The sequence below is a fragment of the Ostrea edulis genome, chromosome 7, assembly GCF_947568905.1.
Source record: "Ostrea edulis chromosome 7, xbOstEdul1.1, whole genome shotgun sequence".
Taxonomy (NCBI): Eukaryota; Metazoa; Mollusca; class Bivalvia; order Ostreida; family Ostreidae; genus Ostrea; species Ostrea edulis.
The window spans coordinates 51,427,873-51,436,318 of NC_079170.1; the positions used below are offsets into that span (position 1 = coordinate 51,427,873).

Sequence of the window (8,446 nt, forward strand, 5' to 3'; positions counted from 1 at the left end):
TATATATATATATATATATATATATATATATAACATGGAAACAGCAGAATTGTTTTTAGATGTACTCTCTTTAAAAAAAAAAGCATTAATACATGTACATTGTACTATAATCATTGAATCATGTGAAAACCTGAAATATCAATCAAACATGGAGAGAGAGAGAGAGAGAGAGAGAGAGAGAGAGAGAGAGAGAGAGAGAGAGAGAGAGAGGGAGGGAGGGAGAGGGAGAGAGAGAGAGAGAGAGTTCTGGAAACATATTACTTTCAACATATTGGTATTATTGATATCTGTAAAATAATAGTTTGCTGTTATCGTTCCTTCAACTCAATTTTGTGTTACTTTAAAACAATGCCAAAAAGGAGTAAATTATATACACTGAAGATGCACATGAAACTTTGAATGGATGTAAAAACTATACAAAGAGAACAAATATTTTGGTTTATGATACTTATAGAAATTTACTTTTGGAAATTTAATCCAAATACAACATTAAGAACTTGCAAGATTAAAATCTCTGTGTTATCCTCTGTCTCAAAGTGAGACCATCATTGTCATTTCCTTGATATGTTGTATGGTGGTAAAACACTGGCACAGCTGCTTCATTTGTGGCTTGCAGAGGTATTTTGTCGAGGATAGCCTTGTTGTGGATCCGAAAGCAGCATTCAATGATTTTGATACATTTCTCCGAGCCAAATTGTAAAGTCCCACCAGTCTTGTGCATACATCTTAAATTATAAAGAAAATAATTGCCTCTTATAGTTTTGCTTTTAATTACTACACATCTACAATGTTTTGTTTGTGGATTCGGACCTCCCCTTATACCTTCATTGTCCAAATATTTCACATAATGTGTAACCATTCAGTGATTTGAAGCCAACTAATTGACCAAAGTAGGTGTAATTCAAATTTGATGTCTAAATCAATTTTCAACAAAATATTTGAAATTTCTTTTAAATTACCTAAACCTGCTCTTGAGTACACCAAAAGCTCTCTCCACTGTATTTCTAGTGGAACAGTGGACAAGGTTGTACCTCTGTTCCTGCTGATTTGATGGCTGAGCAAAAGGTGTCAGAAGCCACTTCTTCAAAGGGTACCCAGAATCCCCCAACAGCCATCCATCGGTTCCTTCCATAATGTTTGGGAGGGAGGAATTTGTTAGGATGAAGGAGTCATGTGTGGATCCAGGCCATCTCACTACTATGTTTTTAAAGCTAAAGGAAATTAGCAAATATTTTCATTAAATTGTTAAATATTTATGTACAATTCATAGGCAAATGAATATATGTATATAATTTTGCTACAATTGTTTTTTAAATTTCAAAAAGTTCATTTTTGTAGTGGTCACATTACTTGTTACCTATGTATCTGTGATAACGTTTTACCTGAGATTTGCATCCACAACGGCCTGCACGTTGATTGCATGGAATCCCTTCCTGCAGATGAATGTGGGATCCTCATCACCTGCCATCCCTTGAATGGGAATCAGGGTTCCATCGATGACTCCGACCACATTGGGAAAATTCGCAATTTTATGAAACCCTTCCTTAATGCGGACGAGCCCTGGCACTGAAGTGGGGAAATTTATATTCCCTAGTCTCAGACATAAAGTGGAACAGACTCTGTGCACAATTCTTGATGCTGAAGCTATGGAAATGCCATGACTATCTGCTACTTCTGATAGATAATCTCACTTTGCCAGAAATCGTAAAGTTGTCAACATCTATATATCACAAGAACAAAGTGTCCAGATTAATGATTTTCAAGATACCACCTTAGACGCATGTGGACATGACTCCCCCTCCCCACCTTGGGTTTGTATTGGTATTATGATTTTCTGACATTGAACATTGCATATATATGCAGATATGGGAAGTCTTGTCAACAAGCACATGTGGATATACATTGTACCATATTTTTTCAAAGTGGGTAAATGGAGAAGGATATATATGGATTTCCCCAGTGGCATAAATATATGTTATAACATTAACTTTCCTTAATGATTCTAATTCTCTAATTCACTTTGGTTGGGATACAATTTGATATATAATGTATTCTTCTGCCAGTGTTCATCCAAAACAGGGGGGTAAGTTTAATTATATATTCTATGAATGTGATAATTTTGGTAATTTTTGCACAAAATTTCAAGAAATTGTATTCAAAATTTTACTTCAAGTTTCCTGAACTGTTTGAAAAGAGTGAATGGTTTTGAAAATGAATTTACCATTCAAAATAATTACCCAGTCAAAATTACTGAAATTATATGATATTGAATTTTAGGTCTCACCATTTCCTTGAAAATATAATGAATTTCATGAACAGTAAATAATTTTCCTCACCATCAGGATCATTCTATTTCTCATACATTCTAATATTTTCTTGTGATTTATTTAGAGTTGCAAAATTCAGTAATTTTTAATTGTGTAATAAACATTAATTTTTTAGTTTATTGGGAAAAATGCAAACATTGCACCTAATCCCAAAAAAATTATTTGCTGTTTACCAGTTTACCATAATTAATAATATGAAGTATTATGATTTTTTGGTGGGGTGGTAATACACTACAATGTTAATGACCATTTAATTAAAAGGTTCATTACTCAATGTTCTATGTATGTAAATGAAGGTATGTAAAAATGCTGAAAAATTAATATTTGTATGTCGGTCACAGTAGCTAAATAATACCATCAACGTGGAACTAAATAACCTGGGGACCGAAAATAGTGATAGTACAATATAAACAAGAACCGTATACACTCTTCGTTATTGAAGTTAGCAAAGGCCTAACTTTCAATTTAAATACTTACTTGTATGTGAGAAGGAATCGCACACGATCTGGAGGTAGGGTGTTGAATGCAGTTCCTGACTACATCTGTCAGTTCTAGGATTGTTTGCCTTGGAAATCGATACCTTACAATCAAATCTGTGTCATTGTACGTATCTAACGGGTTAATTCGGTCCCGAAAAACTCTTTCACGACGCAAAGCTCTTTCATTTTCGAAAAGGATAAAAAACGCAGCCATTCTTATTGATACGTCATTTATTTCTATCTTACGACAATTATTTTGCACTTACGAGAAATATTTTACACTTAAGAGAGGGTAGAGGCTCTCTTAAAGTTACGAGGAAAATCAATCTTACGATTTTCGTAAGTTTCTTTGTGAAAAGAGAAATAATCGTATGTTTTCTCTTACGATGATTATTTATCGTAAGATTTTTTGTGAAAAGGGCTACAGTATTGCCAAAATATAGCTGTACATGGGATATATTTGTAGTTTTAGAGTTTCTGAAAAATTGGTTTTCATTGTGTAATTTGTCCTTGAAAGAATTGACTTGTAAAACATTGATGTTGCTTGCTTTATTGATAGAACAGCGAGGTCAAACGTTGCATATAATGACTGTTCACGATAGATATCTAGATGTGGATATTCAGTTTGTAGAAGTAGTTTACTATCACAGACGCCTAAACCAGGTATGTCATGCCGCTTTTAGTGCAGCAAATCGAGCAAGAGTGCCAATAAATATAATCATGTAAACAACTGGATGGAGCAATGCTAGCATTTTTCACAGGTTTTATAACAAACCTATCGAACAGTGTGTACAATTTAGTCATATCATTTTGAATTGTGTAGTTATTTTGATATGACGATTTAGATAAAATGATTATAGGGAAATGTTTTCTTTAATGAAAAATTTAATGACAGATGTCAGTCTTTTTACTAATCGTTCAGTCCCCTTTCACTAACTGTTCAGTCCCCTTTAAGTAACCTTTCAGTCCCCTTTAAGTAACCGTTCAGTCACCCTTTAGTTTATTGAATGGCATAGTTTCAACTTATGAACTTTTCGAAAGAATTGTAAGCCTGGAACACTTTTACTGCACGTTTAGTCGCCTCGGCACGTTCGGTCGCCCGGCGTCGATACATGACCAGGCTGAAGCTAGCAGCCACTAACCAGCAGCCACTAAGGAAAATCATCAAAGGATGGAGTTTACTCATAGAAAAATAATTAATTTGAAACCTATTTTAAAGGATTTTTTTAAAATTTAATTCATGTTTTGAATTAATAAATGTCAATCACAACACTCATGGGCAACTTAGCTCACATGAGAGATTGTACATCAATGGTGAAGTGAATTTATATAAGTAATATCATTTACTGCTTTCAGTTTGGGGCTGTAGTGGTACCACAGCGTGGCTCCCTGGGGTCTGGACATATTTCGAATCCCTATCTCTACTCTAGAAGGGGAGACAGGGACAATGTATCCATTGATTGAGGTAGAGAATACTAAGGTGTACTAGACGCCATGTAAAGAAAAGCTCTCGGATTCCTGGAAGTATTGTTTAGCTCACCTGAACTTTATCATTTTTCGTATCTCGTGATGAAAAAAGGGGTTTTATGACTGCTTTTCCAGCAATAATCTTTGAATACAAGGCGGAATGAACATCAAGGCAAGGTTGATGACCCCTAGGATTATCATTTACAGCTTTCAGTTTGGGGCTTTAGTGGTACCGCCCGGTGACTCCCGGGGGTCGGGACATATTTGGAGCCCCTATTTCTACTCTAGGAGGAGTGACAAGGAGAATTACCATTTATTGAGGTAGAGAATACTAAGGGGTACTCGATGCCATGTAAAGAAGAGCTCTGAGATACCCGGAAGTATTGTTTAACTCACCCAAAGAAGAGGTTTCTGGTATCCGGATGTATTGTTTAAGTGGTCTGAATTTTGATATTTTTCCTACTTTTATCTCATGTATAGAGACTACTCCATTTCTAGACTTATCAATTCACCCATCCTGTTTGAAGCCGGGGAGGTACCACCTGGTGGTCCTAGTGGGTCGTGACAGATTGATGATCTTTACGTCTAGTCTTTCATCTATTCAGGACGGGTCAAAGAGACCATTGAACCATGTAGGGAATTCTAGAAGGTATTTCATTCCTAGCAGGCAAAATATGTGTGGTACCTTACGGTGTTTTAAGATCGCCTGAAAAATACTTCCTTAGATTTTCCCAATTGGAAGTATGGAAGAAAGAAATGTTGCTGTATTTGAAGATAGTAGAAACCTGACGGCATAAAAATGTTTTTGTGTCTTCAGGAGCGATGGCATATTTGATCTCTTTAGATTATTTCATAGCTATATATTTTACATCAGAAACTTTGCAACCATAAACGAAATATCAATTGAGGGGTGATGAGTCTTTGAGGAAGAAGCAAATTATTGATAAAAATGAAATGGCCTTCCTTAGAAAATTACCCTTAGTAAAAAGAATCCCTAGTATTGTGAACGAACATCGGTAGGTACTATGGAGAATTGATATAGTTTTAGCTAACGACCGCCATTTAAATGAGCTGGCGACCGCCATTTGATTTAAGTGGTGACCGCCATTCATTATCTGGCGGCGCAACTTTTTTTAAATAATTTTTTTATTTGCAAAATTTTCACTTCATACATACACTGTTGCATACATATGGGAGATAGGTTACATGGATATTTTCACAACATATTAAATTCATTTTAAAATACGAACTCAATAATATTAACTCTAATACTGTTTACATTTCATATTTACCTTATTCTTTTATGTAAATATATGTATGATGTAAAAATCTTTTTCAGGAGAGAGAGAGAGAGAGAGAGAGAGAGAGAGAGAGAGAGAGAGAGAGAGAGAGTACATAAGATATTATTTTGTTGGTAACAGATTTTGATAGTTATAATATATCTAGATATAATATATCTATTGATCAAACACAAAAAGAAGCACAAACCTTTTTGATGAAAAAGTAACATATAGACCTAATTACTAACATGGATTTTCACATATTCTCTGCCAGTGAGTTTCATATTCATCATATTTACAGTTTCGTAGCAACAAGTACTTCTCAACCACAATTCTGTCCGTAACTATTTTTTTAATCGCAGATGTATGTACTTGCGGACTCTTTTGATATTTACAAGAAAAAATATATTGTTTTACTATAAGCAAAATCAAGTTTTGAACTTTATACATATGTCTATTACAGTATTTACCAAATAGTACAGTGAGGTTGTCAAAATTTACAGGGATATGAAACTGTTCTAAAATCCATTGTTCAACATCACACCATAGCTCCTTTATTTGTATGCAATAAAAAAAAGATGTTCTAATGTTTCGATATGAACACCACAAAAGCTGCACATTGGAGAGTCTTTAATTTTCAGTTGGAATAAATACTTGTTAGTAGTGAGTATTCTATGGAGTATCTGAAATTGCAGTCAATGCAATTTTGACTCTTCTGTAGCTTTGAAGGGAAGTTCAAAAATCTTATTCCAATTACATTCAACGAAATTGTACTCATTTTCTTTCCATTTTGTTTTTTACAGAAGTTGTCTCTCTTTTTGTGTGCAAAAGAATATTGTATATATCTTAACATCCTTTACTGTTTTCATAGAAGAGCATGATCTACTTTGGGAGGGTTGGTCCTATTAATTTTTTCCAAAGTGGTTAGGAAACTCGGCTAATACTGCTTTCTTAAGTCCAGCATATTCAACAAAGTTAGTTTATATGTTTAACTTAAGCATATCTTGTAATCTTAAGAAATTTCCGTCACTATCAAGAATATCTTGATCTTTGATCAAAACAAATCCTGCATTGTAATAATGTTTCAGGAAGATGGATGTATTATCTATCTTTACTTTGGGATTAAACCATATCTGTTCATTTAGAATGCAAGGTGAAGATAACGAACAGTGATCAATCTCATAACTCCTATAAGCAATACAAAATAGATAGTTGGACAAACACGGACCCCTGGACACACCAGAGGTGGGATCAGGTGCCTAGGGGGAGTAAGCATCCCCTGTTGACCGGTTACACCCGCCGTGAGCCCTATATCCTGATCAGGTAAACGGAGTTATCCACAGTCAAAATCAGTGTGCCAAGAACGGCTTAACAATCGGTATGAAACATGTCAGACAGCATTTGATCCAATGCGAGGTTGTACTGACGAACTAGATCGTTATAACGACCATAGAACTTGCGAAATGTTGACTTCAATCGAGACTGTTGAAATCCCTGTACCATCAACTTGTTTGTCAGTAGCTTACCTCGATTTAAAAACTGACTATACCCAGAACAAGCTCTTGCATATCGAATCAGTTGAGATATATAAACACCATATGCAGGTGATAATGGAATATTGCTACATAAATGTGGGAAGTTGACGATGGAGAAGCTGAAATCATCCCGTTTGTCATACAGTTGAGTTGTTAGTTTGCCGTTAATGTCTACTTTCAATAAAATATCTAAGTATGAAGCAGAAGTGGACGACTCTGTGGTGTCCTTTATTTCGAGCTCACAGGGATATATCAAATCGACATATGAATGAAAGCTATCATTGTTAATAGACAAAACGTCATCGATATATCTAAAAGTCGAATTGAAGGTCACAGCGAGAGATTTTTTCTTCTCACGTAGAAGTTTTTGAATAAATTCTGCTTCATATGAATATAAAAACAGGTCAGCTAACAAAGGAGCACAATTCGTGCTCATGGGAATTCCAACAGACTGTTGGAAGACCTGATCACCAAAGACCACGAAGATATTGTCAATGAGGAACTCTAGCATATTTTTTTATTTCAACTTCAGAGTACTTGTTCGTGGAATCAGAGTGGTGTTTAACAAAGTAAGTTTTTGAATGACTGATCACTAGATATGAATATTTCCGTTTTCCGTTTTTGTTGAAGAAGCAACTGTCTATGATGTCAAAAAGTCTCGTCTTTAATTTATCGTGAGGAATGGTCGTGTATAGTGTTGAAAAGTCATAGGTTTTAATGCTATTGATTTGGGAAAAATTCTGTGATTTCAAGTTTACTAAAAGTTCTTTAGAATTTTTTAGAATCCACATTTGATTAACACCACTTCTGGCATATGTAGTCGCACAGTAAGTTTGAAGTTTCTCCTTCACAGCTGTTAAAATTTTCGTGAGGAGCAAAGATAGGGGCTTGATAGAGCACTTACTGGATCCAGCAATCTGTCGTTCTGAATACTTTTTCTGAATTTCAAACAGCTGTTTCCTTTTTTCGCGCATCTCCTCTGGTAATTCCTGGTTAACTCTGATGGCTGAGCGCTTGGATTCTGAGATTTGTCAGTGAACTGAACACAAATTGGTCTCGGAAATTTCCTGCGTGGATCATACTCCCCTAACCGGAAGACTTTCAAAACTCCAAGGTTGTCCGCTACTTAATTTAACTGGTGGGAGGCACTTCTTACATGGCAACCGCCACTTATTATCTGGCGGTAGCCACTTAAGATGAATGGCGTCTACCACATAATTCACCTGTTGGCTAACTGCCGGCAGTCACTTAATTGAGTTGGTGGCCACGAATTGATGGTGGTATTTAATTTATATGACGACCACAACTTCAGTTACTACAAACCAACATTTATTCAAGGCTACTTTATTTCGCAATTT

The 8,446-nt window shown here is 35.3% G+C and overlaps 1 pseudogene; it reads right to left on the minus strand.

Moving 5' to 3' along the window:
- Nucleotides 1-425: 425 nt before the first annotated feature.
- LOC130048236 (putative nuclease HARBI1) lies at nucleotides 426-1,720 on the minus strand (annotated as a pseudogene).
- Nucleotides 1,721-8,446: the final 6,726 nt, after the last annotated feature.